The sequence below is a fragment of the Nannobrachium achirus genome (genome assembly GCF_963921795.1).
Source record: "Nannobrachium achirus genome assembly, chromosome: 5".
Taxonomy (NCBI): Eukaryota; Metazoa; Chordata; class Actinopteri; order Myctophiformes; family Myctophidae; genus Nannobrachium; species Nannobrachium achirus.
Genome location: NC_137814.1, coordinates 44,648,588 through 44,668,840, shown reverse-complemented (window position 1 = coordinate 44,668,840; position 20,253 = coordinate 44,648,588). Strand labels below are relative to the sequence as shown.

Sequence of the window (20,253 nt, the reverse complement as noted above, 5' to 3'; positions counted from 1 at the left end):
TTGGAACTAGTTATTGATTGCCATAAGTCCCCTGGCCTTTCCTCTGTGTGACATAGTTCCTTTGTTAGACTGTCAGTCTTGACAAGTCTGTATTCATATGATAATGATGTGTGGCTGGTCAGTGTCGGTGTAGTCTAGTGATGCAGTTTCGTTGTAGCCTAGTATTGGTAAGTTCCATGTTTCTTTTTAGTGATGGAAATCATCTGTCAACGAGTTCCGTCCATTTGACACTCCCTCTGGCTGTCTCTCTCTGGCGTAGCTGGGACTTGAGTTCATTGAAGACCGGTAAAACGTGTAGCACAAGTCACCTTTGCCAGACCTGTTGTATGTCTCGGTCTTGTTATACACACCCCGAACACTGCAGTGTCCCTGCATCATGAGTTTCCTGTTCGCTGAGCAAAACATCCCAAGTATTTGCGAGATTGCTACAAAGGAATGTCAACTATGTAAAACATAAATAAAACCAAAACTATTGAAATGGAAAGGCTGTCCTTAGTTGGTCAATTTGAAGTTGGTCATAGCTATAATTATTCTACCTTTTTCAAATAATTTAGCAGTGAAATTCAGACTTTAAGGAGCCAGGACAGGGGTCCAATACAGGCTTAATTTGGGTCTTCTCTCTATTCTAATATTGTTGTGGTTAACTTGTGAAATTGTGCTTGTCAGATTTTGGAATTCCACATTCTCTGTGGCTAGAGGCCTTAACTGATTTCTGAACAGTATGGGCCAGTTTTCCAGCTGCACGTGTCATGAATTTGATTTATTATTGGTACAACTATGGTAGTAACTTAAAACCTAACCACGTTTTTTTGTGAATGTTTCGGGGACAGTGACTGGTTCATTCATTCAAGTCTATTGTCAGTGAGTGCCAGCAGCAGCAGTAGGCTAAGTCTTGTACTGTACCAACCCGTGGCACCCTCAGCCTGTCACTGGCATTGTTTTCATTTAGAGTTGATGAACACTGTGCTACTCAATAGAGACGGATGGTCCCTCACTGGCTGCATCAGTAGGTCCCACACTATGGTGATACTGAAATCCAAGATACAATGCAATTGTGGTTGATGAATGATGTTGTTGAATATTGTGATTATTTCCCCCCTGAGTGCAGTGCGGTCATACTTCTCAGTTATTGGTGCATTTGTGCCTGCTGCATTGTGTTAATTTACGCGCCATACACTACAGCACTTCACTAAACTTGGCAGTGGCTCAGGATATATAGACTAGAGCAGATGCCTGGGAATCAGAAGGTTCCTTGAGCAAGACACTAACCTGTAACTTCTCCTGGGGCAGTAGCACTAGCTGTTCCAATATGAAGGATGGTAATATGCAGAGGACTCAAAATGTTCCCGGGTGTTAAATGTACACTAAAACTATCAAGTTATTTTTGACCATCCATCTATGGGCTCATTTGTCTTCTTCACGTTATCTTCTCTTCAGCACCCATTATGGTTGAGTGTGTTTTCATTCTTAGTTTCTAACATTATTGGTTGTTAACTGGTCTTACACTGGGAGAGACCCTGGGAGAGACCATCAGATCAAGATATGAAAGTAAGCTATGCCTAAACGATGTAATTTTCCAGTAGAAGCAAATGGAATACAATGTTGACTAAAAGGGTGCTTAAATTAGTGTTTTTGTGGCGTGGCTCTGTAGGAGGCCCTCTATGAGATGGTTGTCTGTCTGTCTAAACTCTAAAGCTAATCTCACATAGATATGTCATACACTGGCCACATGATGTCCAGGTTCTGACATTAACGGGCGCCCAATTGCCTGGACCAAGTAACACAAAATTGTGGGCAAGTGAAACCTGTCTAGAGCTCTAGACCTACCTGGTCAGCAAGTACCTCCTGAGTGTAATGTTTTGTTTTGTTTTGTTTTGTTTTCAATCATTCTTAATTTCTCCAATCAGTTGTGGGCCACTGTCTGCCTTGCCCTTTTCAGAACGTTTTTAGCGTGAGGAGGGCTGCCACCAAAAGTGTGCCAGTTAACATGTCACCACCTGATCATATGTGTGGTGCGATCGCTGAGTGCATGGTGATCATTAGGCTGGTGCTGCTGCAAGTTCATCATCATTGTGCGTCTACATGTGTACATTGAAGAAACATGCTAAACAGTGCTATTCTTCAAAGCGACAGATGGCAATGTCTCGAGAAATGAGCCATGTCATTTAAATCAGATCACTGGTGCACACGAGACAAACATATATTGATTGTCTAATAAAAGTTTTGAATTTAGACTTGCCTCACCCGCGTGTGAGGCAAGATCAAGACATTTATTTGATCAGGTTGTGTACGAAAATACAGGGCACGTGCGCACAACCACACGCACTCACCGTAATACAGAGTCACATGCAAAACAGATCTACAACTGACATACATGTATCACTGATGTAATTGCATTATTAGCTTGTAGATCTCAGATAATGTAATTTGCAGGCAACACAGTCTCATTCTTAAAGGGACAGTACTGCACTGCACCATTGCTACCAGTGGAAAAAAGTATGTGGAGCCTTGCTGAGCATGTCTGATCTGAAACGATTATTGATGGATTTGTTAGGCTCAGTTTCTTCTTGCCATATTGCTTTTACCTGTCTATGCTTCAAATACGTAAATATTTGGAACTTTGAACCATTTTTCATCTACAATGAAATATGACGTAATTTATTTTATAAGAAGCTCTTGTTCTGTATTGTTTTACCCATAATCAACAGGCAAAGGATTTGTATATTGTGAGAGAAATCTACTGGCTTCACTGCCCACAACGGTACACCTAGTCAGGGCAAGTAGAAATTTAGAGAAGTGCTTGCCATGCAGGGAAGTAGGAATCCTTAAAGTCAGAGTTCACACATCTATTAAAAATGAAACTCTGATTAAAGGGGGGAAAAATCGGATCAGAATTATTATTTATATATTATATATTATTTTCACAATTATCTTTTCATAAAGGAGTTTTATAGTGCCTCAAACATGGCTCCTTCGCACACACTCCTTCACACACACCCGTATCACTATGGCAAGACTAAGAGGCAATATTAGATTTTTTTAATATAAATTAATTGCAATGTAAATGGTAAGCTAATGTCACAATGTAGTTAGTGATAGAATAAAGGTTGTGTTCTTCTGTGCTGCAACATTATAGAATAGCGTGCAAGAACACTGTCGTAATGTTGTTACATTGGCCACTACGCCTAGAAGGGAAACTCTTGATATACTTCATTGAGCCGATCTACATCCTAAAATATTGCGGAAGTGAGAGATTGGCTGTATTTACCATGGGATACCGATGTGCAACGAAGGTTAATTCAGGCAAAAAAAAACATAAAACTCATATTCCAGAGGGAATGGCCTAGGGAGGGAGTGCATCGTGAACACACGCACGTGTGCACAGCTGCTGGACTCCCCTTTCATGTGTGTGTTAGGTCTGTTCTGGCTGTCACGTGGGTCTGTCCAATGTGTCCATGCATAACAGGTACAGTATTTAAAGAGTATTTGAGTGTGAATCTTGTAGTGATGTTACTCTTACCACTGAGTTTCATGCACTACATAAATCAGTCATTGAAAATCCATATTAATCCTTGAGAGAATACGATATTCACTTAAAGACAGACAGGCACAATTTGATAAGATCTGGCTGCCCCTTGTCCGTTACCTGAGTAGAAGGATGATGTTAGTGTAAACAGACTGTTTATTCTAATGCATGTCCATTGGACAATTCATTCTGATTCTCTATTATGCGTTTCGTCACTGAGCAGTAGGGGTGGGAGGGTATGAAGGGGTTGTTTTGATGACATATTGTATTTTATTTCTTGTTGTTTTCAGCTCTTTTTCTTTCTTTCTTATATATGCTAAAACAGAAAATTGTTAATCTTATAACTGATACATCCTGTTGTTGATAATCTGTTGGCAATAAAACTTATTTGACAAAAAAAGAAAATCCATATTAATGTTTTAGAGAAATACAGAGTGGCAAAAACCACCGGGACTTTCATGGACAAGCTTAAAAAAAGAAAAACGAAGATCCACAAGCAGCCATGCTGTTCCAATGCTAATCTCAAGATCTGCATGATCAGATTGGTTTCTCAACCAAAATATCCAGACCTTCTGAGTTACAGATGGAAAACAGAAGAAAATGGTATTATTATACTATCACTGTACACTGGTGATGGGCACATCAAGGCATTTTTGTAAAGTGGGCCGCTTTCACTTATGCATCTCCCTGATCAGCTGCTTTTGGCCCTGCAAATTCAGGTCAATGAGGTGCTCCTTAATGCCACCCATAAAAGCAGAGTCACTCAACCACTTTTCAGAGAGGGTAAGTTCAGTTGCATCCGGTACTGACTGTGTAAAATTGTGAGAGCTTTGCGGCGATGGTCTGTAGCAGTGTGCCCTATTGCAATTCGGTATGATTGCAGTACATTTAAACATAAACTCACTGCAGGCCTATATGCAGGCTTGATTAAAAGTCGCTGGGGCTGTATTTGGACCACAGGCCTTGAGTTTGACATGTGATCTACAGTATGGAGATAGTGGCTAAGTGCTGGCAGCAACGAGCACAAAACCACGATCGCTTCTCTTGTAAGTCGACTGAAATTGGGAGATCAGTTGGGTGAAAGGTGTGGAAAAAGTTGCTGAATGCAGCTCGCTACACACTGCACAGGACAGGTTTTAAAAGGTTGGTGTTCGCTTAACGACAAACAAATTAATTAACATGCCTAGCTGCTTAATTGTGGGGCCTATAGCATTGATACTGTACTCTCATAAATTCAATAATTTGCATGGCTATTTAGTTACCCCTTTGGCCGCAAGCCTTGCACTCCGAAGTCAACCAGTCATCCAACATCATCATCGTCGTCGTCGTCGCCATCATCAATTGATAATATAGCCCAGTCTATCCTTCCTGGCTATCCATTGTCCCATGCGTTTGTTGGAGAAGGAGCTCTGACTCGGGCTTGAAAGGGCTCCTTGCAAAGCTAAACAGCAAGCTCTACCCCAGTTGTCTCATTTCTTTTTTGTGTTTCACAAATCACATCACCTCACCTCAGCTTTTATACCTACTACAGTAAATGGTTAGGTAAAAAGTAATTTGTCAGTACCTTTTTGAAGAATGTAACCCACAAGAAGAGTTCCTGATCAGATCCATGTCACATTAAGGCTAGGGCTCCACCAAAATGACGGCGTTGTGCCGTAAAAAAATTAACTGGGGCGAATTTGAGCGTCCAACGTTGACGTCGGCAATGGAGCACCCTTCATTAATTAAAACGGGAGCGTTCCCAGCGTTGACGTTGACGCAATGCGCCTGGTGGAGCCGGGGGGTTAGTGTAATAAATTAGTCAGATATCCAGACCCCCCCACATATTTTTTTCTTTGGTGCACCAGCACCTGGATACCTATAAAGTAACACTTTGTGTTCTTCTGCCAAATCCAAAACAACTCTCAGACTAGGAAGGCATGTTGTTTGGCAGGAAACTGGGATTACACTGGCTCGCCTGAGTAGTTCAGCCCTTTCCCTCCTTTGTAAGGACCAGCGCATAATTTTTCAATGGAGCCGCTTTCAGTGTCATCAGTACTCTAGGGATGTGCTTTGATTTGTTCAAAGTAAGAGAAGTGATCCTGGTCTTGTGTTATACTCCCAGGCTCCAACACTCACTTATCCACTATGCCCATATTGTAGATCACTTGTTAAACCCACGTATAAATTAAGTTGATCAACTTAATGTTACCTGTGAGTTGGTGTTTAAATTTACTTCTGTGACGATTGACGAAACCAAATTGCAATAGGGCACGATGCTACAGCCCAAACTGCATAGTTCTCACAGTTTTACACAGTCTGAGCCAACTGATTCTCTCTGAAAAGTGTTGACTCTGAATGACTTTGCTTTTATGAGTGGCAAATGAAGGAGGCACCTCATTGCCCTGAATTTAAAACTGCAGGGCAAGAAACCGCTGATCAGGGAGATGCCTGGCTAAAAGTGGCCTCCTTTCAAACGGCACGCTTAATGGCAGGGCATCAACCTGTATCCTGTAAACTTTAAAAAGCACTTTACAAGTACTAGATTGAAGCTCATGATGAGTTATTGGAAATGTGGTGCCAGCCAGATGTGTCATTGGCAACTTAGCTCACTTTCGCTTGTCAACTCAGCAGCACCACCACTTTCCAGAGAGAAGTGTATGCTCAAAAACTGATCACTTGAAACTGAATCGATCAATTGGTGATTTTCACACACGCATGCACTCACAAACAAACACAAATGTGCGCACACTCCTTGACTTACCGATCATGTTCAACTGATCAGCCAATGAGTTTCGTAACTATGTTACATTCCCGACATGCACATTATTATCTACTGTGTGCATTAGGCCTATGATGGGTGATGTATTGCATCGAGAGAGTGTTTTTTACTGGTGATTCAGTCAGAGTGTATGAAAGGGTGCGCTCGTTTTATTGTCCACGACATTGCAAGCGGCGCGAAGGCCAGCGGACCTTGGTCCTGCTCTTCGCCCCCGAGCGCCGCAGGCGCGAGTGGCCGCGAAGAGCGGACCAGGGCCGCGCGGCCGGCGGAGCGCCGCGCGAGTTACGAAGCCGTGGTGAATGCAATCGTTATATTTATGCCCAGGCCGTAAGGCCTGGGCAAGCCCACGATAAACGCCCGCGCAGTCCGGTGCGCATTTCCGAACGCACCCTTTCCCCACACTCGGACTGAAACACCAGTAAAAAACACCATCCCGTATTGCATCATGACCATCTCATCTCTCACTATGCCCTAAGAACATTTTTAGTACATACAGTATGTGTGATTATGAGCAGCTCTGTCCTCCACCTCAGCTGGAGTGCAAGTGCATGTCGTTGCTGCTTTGGTGTGCTGAGAAGAACGAGGCTCCCTCCCGACTCACATGGCAGGGGGGCTACGTTGCCCGGAGGCGGGAGCATCCTCCACTCTTGGAGCCGTTGTTCCATTCACCCTGACCTGCTGTCTTACTGGGAAGCATGGTGTCGGTGTGACACGGGGTGGCTGTCGGCTGAGGCGAAGGTCTTTGTGAGTTGCAGTTAAGCAGGAGAGCGTGCACATGTCTATTATGTATGTATGACTGAATGAGTTTATATGTCTGTATATGTGTCCATGAACATATGTGTGTTGGAAGTGTTGGTGTATGTGTGTGCATGTGTGTGGGGCAATGGGGCATACCCATGCTTTGCGGTGCTGACAGAGAGATGAATGGTCCTAGGTGTGTGCAGCAGCCCATGGAGGCACCCTGACCTCTCTTCTCCCGTGCTTGAGCGCTCACCGGTGACAAATGGCCTCTCACCGGGCAGATGGGGCTACCGTACCCTACTCGTAATGGTTGAGATGCCGTGGGGCCCATGGCTAACCCCCATGCCTCTTTAATTTAGCTATAACAAGCCTTTCCAGTAGGAGAGTGAAGCGAAGAATGCCAGGTCTGCGTGGAATGCTACGTCCCTCCTCCTTGCTCACGTTGCAGTAAGCTGCTCTTAGCGAACTGCTCAATCCTTCTGCCTGAGTCACCCAGAGAAATCCCACGGCCTGGTTTCCTGTATCCGTTTTAGTTTGCTGATGTTTTTTTACAGCGTGAAACTCAAGGGGTCATCGTCTAGAGAGCAGTGATTCTCATCTTTTATTGGATCAGGGCCCACTTGGAAATATTTTAAAGCGTTCGTGGCCCACCCCTATAATGACACCGGAACCATTCGGCTGCTGTGCATCTTCAGAGCATGTGTATTGTATTCTGGCTTGGATTAATGGAACGAACATTATGTAATTTAGGTTCCTATATCGGTATTGCAAAGAAAACCATTTCCCCAAAACATTGTTTTTACATTTCGTGAGCCCCTAGATTGGGAACCGCTGTTCTAGATCACTCTATTGTATGTATGTCCCAACGTGTCCCAGATATGGAGATGACTGACGTCTATTGATGTCAGTCAATCTTGCCCACCCTTCAGAGTTCCCCTTATTTGCAGTTGCCAAGCTAACCTGTTTTTTTCAGAGCTGAATTGCTAGTGTCCAATGCCAATTTAAAAGCTTCAGTCTGGGATATTCTGAATAAAGAAAATGCTACTTGAACAATATGTATGATAGACAATTCTGCAGTGGTTGGAGGTGGTTTCCCTAATCGTCAACACACTAGATTGGACTATAAATGCACCACCAATCTACCATTGTCATTGTAGGTCAGACATTGTTTCATTTTCCTCTCCATCGCGAGAGGGGAAGATAAAAACTAAATAACCAAAGTATATCACAGAGGGTGGTGTCCAGTAAACATGCACAACAACAACAACCTAGAGTGTGTGTGTGTGTGTGTGTATTGACTTGTTGAATGGCATGGCTCATCGCCTTTAATCGGATAGTGTTTTTCAGCCCGTTTGTTTTGCTGTTTTCAGCACCCTCTGGTGGACAAATGTGCAGACTGCGATATACAGTACATAGACTGTTTCATAGTTATTTAAAGCATCTCGATTAATAATGTCTTCCCATGTGCCTGGCCTATAATAATTGACTGATTGAAAATGTTGAAAATGAAATGCATGTGTCACAATCACTCCTTGTTCACGCCCTGCTGCAAACAGTGATGTGCTTATATTTACCTTTCCCTTTTTCATTGCATAATAACATTGAGTTATAGTTATGCAATGTGATCAAAACTTTGTTTGGACAGGAATCAGGATGCCGGATCCTTCATGTCGGTCAATCTACTGAATCACCTCAAGTGAATCGATGCTCATGGAATGGATAAACTGGTATAGCTCAAGGTTACAATAATGTTGTTTGTTGGTTAACTCATACAGTGCCAGGCGACTTTTAGAGCAACTTTCTCACTATGGAGTTCCCTGCCAAGCGACTTTGGGCGACTTTTACTTAGAATTTTTTTTTTTTTTTTTTTTTTTTTTTGGACCCAATTAAATCTAGTAAACATGATTTCAATCGCGATTTTGCATGTTCCACCCCCCATACAACCCCATCTTTCAAACATGGCAGCCATTTTTGTTTACATCTGAAGAAAACATTATGGCTGATAAATCATGAATGCCTGAACGGATTTCCAACCTTTTTTTTTTGTTTGAAAGCTGTGAACAGCCTGCACAAACATGGTGCATGATCTGTGCATGGGCGTGCATGATCTGTGCACTATAAATTACATGGGAGTCTATGGAGGCTTCTGGCACTAGTGCCACTCGAGGGGCATTTTAAATTGGCAGTAAGTGAGTTAATGCCATAATGACCCTACATAGTCCGATGGCTTTACCTTCACAATCATTCCGGTTTGTTCCTTTAAGCACTAGCTTAGGCAGGGAAGTTCCCCAAGTGTTGAACTATTCAGATAACAGATAATATCACTCAGTAGGGTCTGTGTTTGACAAGTTGCTTCCTGGTCTCTCATACATAAATGCTGAATTAGACCCTCTGCACTGGGGTATATTATTAAGATATAACTCGGCATATCGCAGGGAATGAGTTTAGAAATCGCTGTTAGGCATTTTCAACCCGGTCTCCCTATTTTCTAACATTTTCAAACAATTAAAAAACAATTGCAGATCTCAATACAATTATGAAATATTTATACTCATTAGGATATTTTAACACTAGTAAGATGCCTCAGGGCGACATGCGACCTCGCTGGGCGCTGGCCAGTGATGTATATCGGACCAGTTACCCATAAATGGGGATCCGTGTACTGTATATAGTACATCCCTTTTATGCCCATACATGTCTGAACCAGCCGCACAGATATGGGCTGTCTTCCTCCATATAGTCCTGTTAGATATGGGCTTAATATTTATGACATGGGCTTAATATTTATGACATCAGGGATCTCCATATATGGGCATAACAGGGATTCTGTTAGAGTGGTTCCTATGACATGACATCACAACATACAATATCCTTTATGCCCATACATGGAGATCCCTATCTCCTTGCTCACGTTGCAGTAAGCTGCTCTTAGCGAACTGCTCAATCCTTCTGCCTGAGTCACCCAGAGAAATCCCACGGCCTGGTTTCCTGTATCCGTTTTAGTTTGCTGATGTTTTTTTACAGCGTGAAACTCAAGGGGTCATCGTCTAGAGAGCAGTGATTCTCATCTTTTATTGGATCAGGGCCCACTTGGAAATATTTTAAAGCGTTCGTGGCCCACCCCTATAATGACACCGGAACCATTCGGCTGCTGTGCATCTTCAGAGCATGTGTATTGTATTCTGGCTTGGATTAATGGAACGAACATTATGTAATTTAGGTTCCTATATCGGTATTGCAAAGAAAACCATTTCCCCAAAACATTGTTTTTACATTTCGTGAGCCCCTAGATTGGGAACCGCTGTTCTAGATCACTCTATTGTATGTATGTCCCAACGTGTCCCAGATATGGAGATGACTGACGTCTATTGATGTCAGTCAATCTTGCCCACCCTTCAGAGTTCCCCTTATTTGCAGTTGCCAAGCTAACCTGTTTTTTTCAGAGCTGAATTGCTAGTGTCCAATGCCAATTTAAAAGCTTCAGTCTGGGATATTCTGAATAAAGAAAATGCTACTTGAACAATATGTATGATAGACAATTCTGCAGTGGTTGGAGGTGGTTTCCCTAATCGTCAACACACTAGATTGGACTATAAATGCACCACCAATCTACCATTGTCATTGTAGGTCAGACATTGTTTCATTTTCCTCTCCATCGCGAGAGGGGAAGATAAAAACTAAATAACCAAAGTATATCACAGAGGGTGGTGTCCAGTAAACATGCACAACAACAACAACCTAGAGTGTGTGTGTGTGTGTGTGTATTGACTTGTTGAATGGCATGGCTCATCGCCTTTAATCGGATAGTGTTTTTCAGCCCGTTTGTTTTGCTGTTTTCAGCACCCTCTGGTGGACAAATGTGCAGACTGCGATATACAGTACATAGACTGTTTCATAGTTATTTAAAGCATCTCGATTAATAATGTCTTCCCATGTGCCTGGCCTATAATAATTGACTGATTGAAAATGTTGAAAATGAAATGCATGTGTCACAATCACTCCTTGTTCACGCCCTGCTGCAAACAGTGATGTGCTTATATTTACCTTTCCCTTTTTCATTGCATAATAACATTGAGTTATAGTTATGCAATGTGATCAAAACTTTGTTTGGACAGGAATCAGGATGCCGGATCCTTCATGTCGGTCAATCTACTGAATCACCTCAAGTGAATCGATGCTCATGGAATGGATAAACTGGTATAGCTCAAGGTTACAATAATGTTGTTTGTTGGTTAACTCATACAGTGCCAGGCGACTTTTAGAGCAACTTTCTCACTATGGAGTTCCCTGCCAAGCGACTTTGGGCGACTTTTACTTAGAATTTTTTTTTTTTTTTTTTTTTTTTTTTGGACCCAATTAAATCTAGTAAACATGATTTCAATCGCGATTTTGCATGTTCCACCCCCCATACAACCCCATCTTTCAAACATGGCAGCCATTTTTGTTTACATCTGAAGAAAACATTATGGCTGATAAATCATGAATGCCTGAACGGATTTCCAACCTTTTTTTTTTGTTTGAAAGCTGTGAACAGCCTGCACAAACATGGTGCATGATCTGTGCATGGGCGTGCATGATCTGTGCACTATAAATTACATGGGAGTCTATGGAGGCTTCTGGCACTAGTGCCACTCGAGGGGCATTTTAAATTGGCAGTAAGTGAGTTAATGCCATAATGACCCTACATAGTCCGATGGCTTTACCTTCACAATCATTCCGGTTTGTTCCTTTAAGCACTAGCTTAGGCAGGGAAGTTCCCCAAGTGTTGAACTATTCAGATAACAGATAATATCACTCAGTAGGGTCTGTGTTTGACAAGTTGCTTCCTGGTCTCTCATACATAAATGCTGAATTAGACCCTCTGCACTGGGGTATATTATTAAGATATAACTCGGCATATCGCAGGGAATGAGTTTAGAAATCGCTGTTAGGCATTTTCAACCCGGTCTCCCTATTTTCTAACATTTTCAAACAATTAAAAAACAATTGCAGATCTCAATACAATTATGAAATATTTATACTCATTAGGATATTTTAACACTAGTAAGATGCCTCAGGGCGACATGCGACCTCGCTGGGCGCTGGCCAGTGATGTATATCGGACCAGTTACCCATAAATGGGGATCCGTGTACTGTATATAGTACATCCCTTTTATGCCCATACATGTCTGAACCAGCCGCACAGATATGGGCTGTCTTCCTCCATATAGTCCTGTTAGATATGGGCTTAATATTTATGACATGGGCTTAATATTTATGACATCAGGGATCTCCATATATGGGCATAACAGGGATTCTGTTAGAGTGGTTCCTATGACATGACATCACAACATACAATATCCTTTATGCCCATACATGGAGATCCCTATCTGAACCTTCCACACAGATATGGGCCATGTCTTGGCCATCTGGCCAGTGATATATATCGATGACAACCGGGATCTTCATATATGGGCATAACATGGATTCTGGGGAATACACATATATGGACATTTTTACTTTTAATTTTACATAGGTGATGTCACCTGTGATATCACCTGTGATGTCACAGTGATGTGTCAAGGGAACCACAGTGTCAGGCGTGACCTACAGAGATACGTGGACAAGATGTGCCGGACATCACGGTGATGTCAGAGCAGCAAACCCATAGACTGTAAAAATGTGTACACATCTACACGACGTACACGTGGACAAGCTGTGACGTTTCTCATAGTAAATGTGGTCACAATTAATTGTTTTTCTCATTGCAGGGAGCTTGACATACATATGTCTTTTTTTGTCAAAAATATTTTATTGTAAACGTATTATAAAATGTTATACAATTTACACATTGTGCATTTTTTTCCATTACAACAAAATTCAAGAAAAACTATAAAAACAAAACAAAAAAACAAGACAATAAAAAGTAATCCCCTATGTGACGTTGTATGCAATACAATCAAACTGAAGTATTCCATGGAGATTAAAAAAACATTTATGGATGATATGATAGATAGACGGCTCTATTCTTGTCCTAATCTTTAAGGTCTCTCCATGTCTAATGGACCATTTATTCCTAAAAGCTTACAGTATCATCTTGGTCCAGCTAATTGCAGTCCACCTGAACTCTTTCATTGTGTCCCTGGTTCTCCTGAGGATGACATAACTGATTCCCTTTAGAGCAGTGAATTTTCACACCTACCTAACCTGTTTGCTGTGTTTTAAAAGAACTCTGGTGCATTTGTCCATTCAGTCCAGCTTTCTAAGTGGCTTAAAGGCACTTACACACAATGGACATATTGTTTCCTGGGTGATAAAGCGATGCAATTTTTATTCAGAAGTAGTTCGATTATTTTACTGTGAATAAATGCTTCAACCTGAATGTGCCATCAATTATGCAACTCTTTTTGAGGCAAAACATTGTGTTGAGAACACTACCAGTATCTAACTCAGGAAATTATGCTTTCAGTATGTTTTTCCATTGCAGCTTCTTTACTTTTATGCTGCACAGTCTGTTCCTCTCTCCTCTTCATCTCTCTACACACGCTAAAATGTTGGTCCAACTCTTTAGAGATCTGGTGATTGACAGTTTAGTATGAGAAGCGGCACATCATGTCTCTGTCCGTCTGGCTGGCCGACCGTGTATGCTTTTTTACGTTCTATGGGTTTGCCGCTTTCACATCACGCTCTGACGTCACTGTGATGTCTGGGGAACCGCACTAACAGAATCCCTTTTATGCCCGTATATGCCATATGGAGATACCTGATGTCATCAATATTAAGCCCATATCTAACAGGACTTCACATAGGAATGCCCATGTATGGAGGCCACATCGGCCACATACCACACTAACAGAATCCATATTTGGCCAAGACAGATGACCAAGACAGCCCGTTCTGTGTGGCTGGTTGTACGGACAGGGATCTCCATAGATGGGCATACAAGGGATTGTATGTATGATGATGTCAGATGTCATAGACATCATAGGACTCTCACATAACGAATAACTGAGTAAGCATGTTTGGGGTCTCACAGCATATCTCCATATGCAGTACATGTCATGGATCTCCATATATGGGTACCAGGGGTCTCCATAGTTATATGGGAAACTGGTCCGATATACATCACTGGCCAGATGGCCAAGACATGGCGTGACCTCGCCCTTAGGCGTCTTACTGGTATTCATAGTCTCATCATATTATGAGTCTGGACTCCGGACAGACAATGACATGGATGTAAATTGCAACTGGTTGGCTGAGGCATATAACCTGGGGGTGGCATAGCTCATTGGTAGAGAAACCGTCATTAGAGCACGAAGGGTTCATCGAAGAGTCCTCTGAACCCCTAGTTGCTCCTGGTGAACGGGTTGGTGCCTTGCATGGTTTCCGCCGCCATCGGTGTATGAATGTGTGTGTGAATGGCAGGGTTTCCTGCAGCACTTTACAGGCCAGGCGCCCCGCCCGGCCAGATTTTTTTTTTTTTTTTTTCAAAAAAACTTTTTGGACCTCCAACAATGTACTAGGCATGATCGCGATCGCGAAATTGCATGTTTAACCCCCATACCAACACTATCTTTCAAACATGGCAGCCATGTTTGTTTACATTTGAAGAAAACATAAGGGCTGGTATCTCCTGAATGCCTGAACGGATTTCCAAGCGGATTTTTTTGTTTGAAAGCTGTGAAAAGCGTGTACATGCATAGTGCATCATCTGTGCACGAATTTGTAAGAGTAGAAGTAAAATATTTGGATCCCAGATGTAGTGGAGTAAATAAGTACTGAAAACAGGAAATACTCAAGTAAAGTACCAGTAAGACTCCCTAATCGGACAGTTTGCCATGGTTACTCATTGAAGTTGAATCTCCATATATGGAGATAACCTACGCATCACACTAAGTCTGACCTCACCAGCCCATATTTGGGCATGAGCAACTTATGTCTCCATATATGGAGATATGATGACATCACACAGTCCTCAGCCGATGATGTGGCGTGATGTCATACAATACACAAACGAGCCCTACAGTATAAAGGGGCAATTCTTGCCAGGAAAGAAGCATTTCTTCGACTCAGACCTTATCGCCAGGGTTGGCTTATAGCAGCTGTCGGTAGGACCATATATGGATTCTGTTAGTGTGGATCTCCTAACAGGGCATCATCTGGGATACAATCCCTTTTATGCCCATATATGGAGATCCCTAACAGAATCCCTTTCATGCCCATATATGGAGATCCCTAACAGAATCCCTTTTATGCCCATATATGGAGATCCCTAACAGCATCCCTTTTATGCCCATATATGGAGATCACTAACAGCTAACAGAATCCCTTTTATGCCCATATATGGAGATCCCTAACAGAATCCCTTTTATGCCCATATATGGAGATCCCTAACAGAATCCCTTTTATGCCCATATATGGAGATCCCTAACAGAATCCCTTATATGCCCATATATGGAGATCCCTAACAGAATCCCTTTTATGCCCATATATGGAGATCCCTAACCGAATCCCTTGTATGCCCATATATGGAGATCCCTAACAGAATCCCTTTTATGCCCATATATGGAGATCCCTAACAGAATCCCTTTTATGCCCATATATTATGGAGAAATCCCTGCTCTGAGTATCTGACATCAGTGTGATGTCACCTGTTTATGCCCATATATGGAGATCCCTGCTCTGCGTATCTGGTTGCTATGGTAAACAGTTGGTTGCTAGGGTAAAAAAACATGGTTGCTATGGTAAACAGTTGGTTGCTAGGGTAAACAGTTGGTTGCTAGGGTAAAACCATGGTTGCTAAGGTGGTTGCTAACGTACACTAACAGACCAGCAACAACAGACTGTTGCCACAGCAACGTACACAAAGGTTTGTGTACACATGTGGTGTGATGTCATACTGGGCAAAGGTGTGACGTGTGACGGACGGACGGACGGCCGGTGGAGGTTTTCATAGTAAACTGCTCCCTGACGGTCGCAACAAATACCTGAAAATCTCCTTTGTACAGTATAAGTACAGTACTTAAGTAAATCTACTTAGTTACTTTACACCAATGTTTTTTTTTTCTTTTTACTGTGCTGTAGACTTCTATTTATATGGCATGAGTGCTGGTTGATTAACCTGGGGGAAAAAAACAAGTTACACTGTCCTGTGAAAAACGTAGTTATTCAATGTTGAATAAATGTGGATGATAGCATGTAGTTGTGTTTTCCGTCATCATGGGCACATTCATGTGTTTTTTATAGGGCAAAAATAATAATTAATATTAAAAATTAAGTGAATTAATTACTCGAATTAATTAATTAATTATCAAAAGAGATCCCCCCCCTGGTCAAGACTTATTCCTGCAGGAAACCCTGAATGGGTGAATGTAATGCACAATCTATGTAAAGCGCCTCGGATAAAAGCGCTATATAAATGCACCATTTAACATTTATAACCACAATGGCCACAATGTAGTAACTCTAGTCTAGTTACACATGACACAGAGGGATCATGTTCGTATGTTAACTGCTTAATTATATCATGTCAGTGTTTCCCTTTGGATGAAGTTGTAACAGTTTCAAAAGCGACAGCAGCTAAAGTCCTTGTTTTCTTCTTGTCTGCCTGTCTTATCAGTAAACCCCTGGTACAAACAACACCCACCGTTGAGCGCTTTATTTTTTCGGATACACAAGGTTTGACGCCGAACAACCAAGACAACCAAGGCATGGGCATTTATTTTGTGTATTGTAATGACAACTAATAACAGATTCCTTAAAAAAAAAAAAAAGACAGCAACAAATAGCCTAAGTAGTGATACGGTATTACGGTTATGGGCTCCGCTCTATATTATGAGGACTGCTGGCGTCTGCGAATAGATCCCTTGGCCAATCATTTGGGATCAATATAAGTAGGGGAAAAACACCTTATTTTAGTCCTGACTTGTCCTTTACGCCAACTCAAAGAACATGCCACTTTCCACTTCTCTTCCCCCACAGTGAGGAAAAATAGGTGATGGAAAGAATTGCATAAATCAACATTGAATTTTATTTGCAACGTGGTACTCTTTTTCTTTCTTGTCCCCAACTCAAGAAGTAGCCGGCCAATGCCAGTGCAGGTGTTGTGTCGTCTATATAGCCAGGGTCTGGTTCTAGCCAGGGTCTGGAAACTCCCTCCCAGACTAGTTAGTAAGAACAATCCAGATGTAAATCATACTACAATTGCAGTGTTCAGTCAGATAGATAGATACACTGTGTAGATAGAGATATAAAGATAAACTGTTGACCTAGATATCATGCTGCCTTACTATTCGAATAATTTGACCCCACTCTGTTACCGACCTGGATTTTCTGCCAGTGCTGTCAGTAACCATTAGCTAAGCGCTGTATCACTGTCAGAGAAAGTGTTTGTTTGAGCCAGCAGCAGGTAAACTTTAACTACAGTGTAGTAGCCACAGAGTGTCAACAACGGCCAAAGCTCGGGTCCAGTTACACTGACGTACTCGCACAGCAAGTATCCTGTTGGCATTAATACACTCTCTGTGCTCTCTGCAGACGGAGTTGAGGCAACTCTGTGTGAGTGTGTTTGTGTCTGTATGTAAATGTCTCTGTATTCAACCTTTATATGTACAGTATGGGTGTTTGTGCACACGTGTGTGCGTTCTGTGGTCTCCGTATACATGAATGAAACTTGTGTATGTGTATCAGCGTGTGTGTTTGTGTCTCTCTATCTCCCACTGCGCCGCTTATCGGTCCAGGCGGTGGTTTTGCAGGAAGCAGACCTGCCGTCTCGGAGCCTGAGAACAGAGATGGGACTGTGGGAGCCAGAGTGACAGAAAGCACACCCTTTTCACTCCCCCACCATCAGCACTGATTAACACCAACAGGATGCAGGGAGAGAGAGAGAGCGAGCAAAAACAAATGAACATGGGAGGACAAGAATGAGAGTGCAAGAATTTGTGAGTGTGGACCGAGAGAGAATTTTAAAAAGCCCTCGCGGGGTGAAACTGAGAGAGGGAGTTGAAGTGAGTAAGATTATTAAAAAAAGGGAAGGAGTAATGAAAAAGCAACACACAGAGAGAGAGAGAGAGAGTGAGAGAGGAATGAGCGAATGAAAGGTAGAGAAAGAGGAGGTTTGTTCTTGACCAGAAACACTTCTCTCCCTCCTGGAATTTGGAATCCCTTTCGGTGCTGAAGCTGCATTACTATGATGGCAAACTGTGATATCAGAAACACATTATTGGACAAACACTGGCCGCAGAGTAATGACTTATTCTTTTTATAGGCTGCTATAAATCACCTGTGCGTGTGTTCGTGCGTGCGTACTGTATGTGTGTTGTGTGTGTGGTCTCCTGGCAAGGACTGGACCCACACTGACCTTACACTCCCTGTGTTTGATATGGCCTTGTGCAGGAGATGTCTGTGTGTGCATGTTTGTGTGAGAGATGACTCCAGCTGCTATTCTGTTGAGTTCCTCTATATAGTAATAAAGTCCTGCAGTCAATTGGGGTGAGGGACACTCTTGCCAGCAGCAGTAAAACGAGAGAGGGTTATGCCCTCTCCCTCTCTTTCTCTCTGTGTCAACCTTTCTCTTTCATTCTCCATCCCGCTTTTAGTCGATCCCTCTGTCTAACCCAGACATAAATCCATGTACTACTGTACTGCTTTTCTGTGCACAAGTTCAAGGTTTTTATTTTCACATGCACTTACAATACAACTGTGACAACATTCAAGCAGTGCAATTCTTGTACTTGGAGCCTACTCAGCAGTGTGACTAGGGATGGGTATGAGAGCCTGTGCCAATTTGGTATAGAGTCTTGATTGGTCAGAACCGATATGCCAAAAACTCCTGGAGAAAACGACTGCATCCGTAATCGATTAAGTGGCCAGTCTCATCTCGCTCTGTTTCTCCGGCCCCTGTTTGTTCACAGTACACATACAGCAGCCACCACATAACATTAGAAGACAGCCACGGACCCAATTTCACACGTTTTATCCACCACTTTTCGTTGTTAGCGAACACTAAATCCATAAATGTATTCATGATGGTGTCGAAAATAGCAGATCAAGATCAGCACGTTGCATCACACAATTCACATCACAGACAAATGTGATATACAAACTTTACCCTGAATATTTTGCACTGCACTGTTTTTTTTATCTAGTTTGTTAAAAGCCTCCCATCACACTCACAATTTGGCTTGAGAAAAATGAAACTCCAGGCACACAGATGCACACACAGTTTTCCTCTCCTGTTTGTTAAGCAGTAGCTAGTACTGTAGGTTTTTATTTTAACATTTGAAATGGCTATTTTTGAAAAATGTTTACAGTAAATACATTTCAAATTAAATCGCCTCACAGTTGTAATTGCATTTTTGTGTGCACTTGTGGTGTTAGCAGATATACAAGGCAAGCTCACAGCGGACAGTGCTTTTTCTTTTAGATATTTTTGGGGCCTTTTTCTGCCTTTATTCATAGGAGACGGTGAGGATGGATAGGAAACAGGGAGAGAGAGATGGGGATAGACACGCAGCAAAGGTCATCGGGAGCAGGACTCGAACTCATGACTCGCTGCAGGCTGCACAGAGCCTATATGTGGTATGCGCCTGGACCACTAGGCCAGCGGGTGCCCCATGCTATTTTTTAACATAAGTGTGAACTACTTATTTAGAAGGCGTTTGTAGAATCAGCCTCATGTCTTAATGGGTTAAAATCGTATTGCAGCTCTAATCTGAGATTTAATTGAAAAGCAATTTACCGTCCCTATTTGTTCGTACTGTATGTAGCACAATTATCAAAAGTCACTGGAGCAGTGGAGTTAAAGGGAACAATTTAGGCATTTAGCAGACACTCTTAATCCAGAGCAGTGCAGTTGCAGTTCATACTGTGGATGAACATGTGCCAGTATGTGTCACTGTCTTCCTCACCTCATTCACTCATCTTTTTTTCTTCTCCACTTGCCCCTTGTTTATACCACCCATAACCCTCCTGAGACGCCTAGGCTCAGACCCCTTGTTGCCATAGGACTTGTATAACTGTGTGTGTGTGCACGCACGGCCGCGCGCCATGTCTGCCCCCTCCCTCCCTTCAAAACTTGTTAACACACAGTTGCGGAGCCAGAGGGCAGGGAGCAGAGAGGACATCAATCCTGCTGCTGGCCAGGGGTCGCCCTCAGAGGAGAGATGATGAGGGATAGATGATCGAGTCCACTGGGGATGATATTCTCACTCACCTACTGCCTAGACATTGTGGATAGATAACCCGG

The 20,253-nt window shown here is 42.5% G+C and overlaps 1 protein-coding gene across 1 annotated transcript in view; it reads left to right on the top strand.

Annotated features, from left to right (window-relative positions):
- prkci (protein kinase C, iota) overlaps positions 1-20,253 on the top strand; it is a 44,916-nt gene that overhangs the window by 1,276 nt on the left and 23,387 nt on the right. The gene's annotated exons all lie outside the window — the stretch shown is intronic.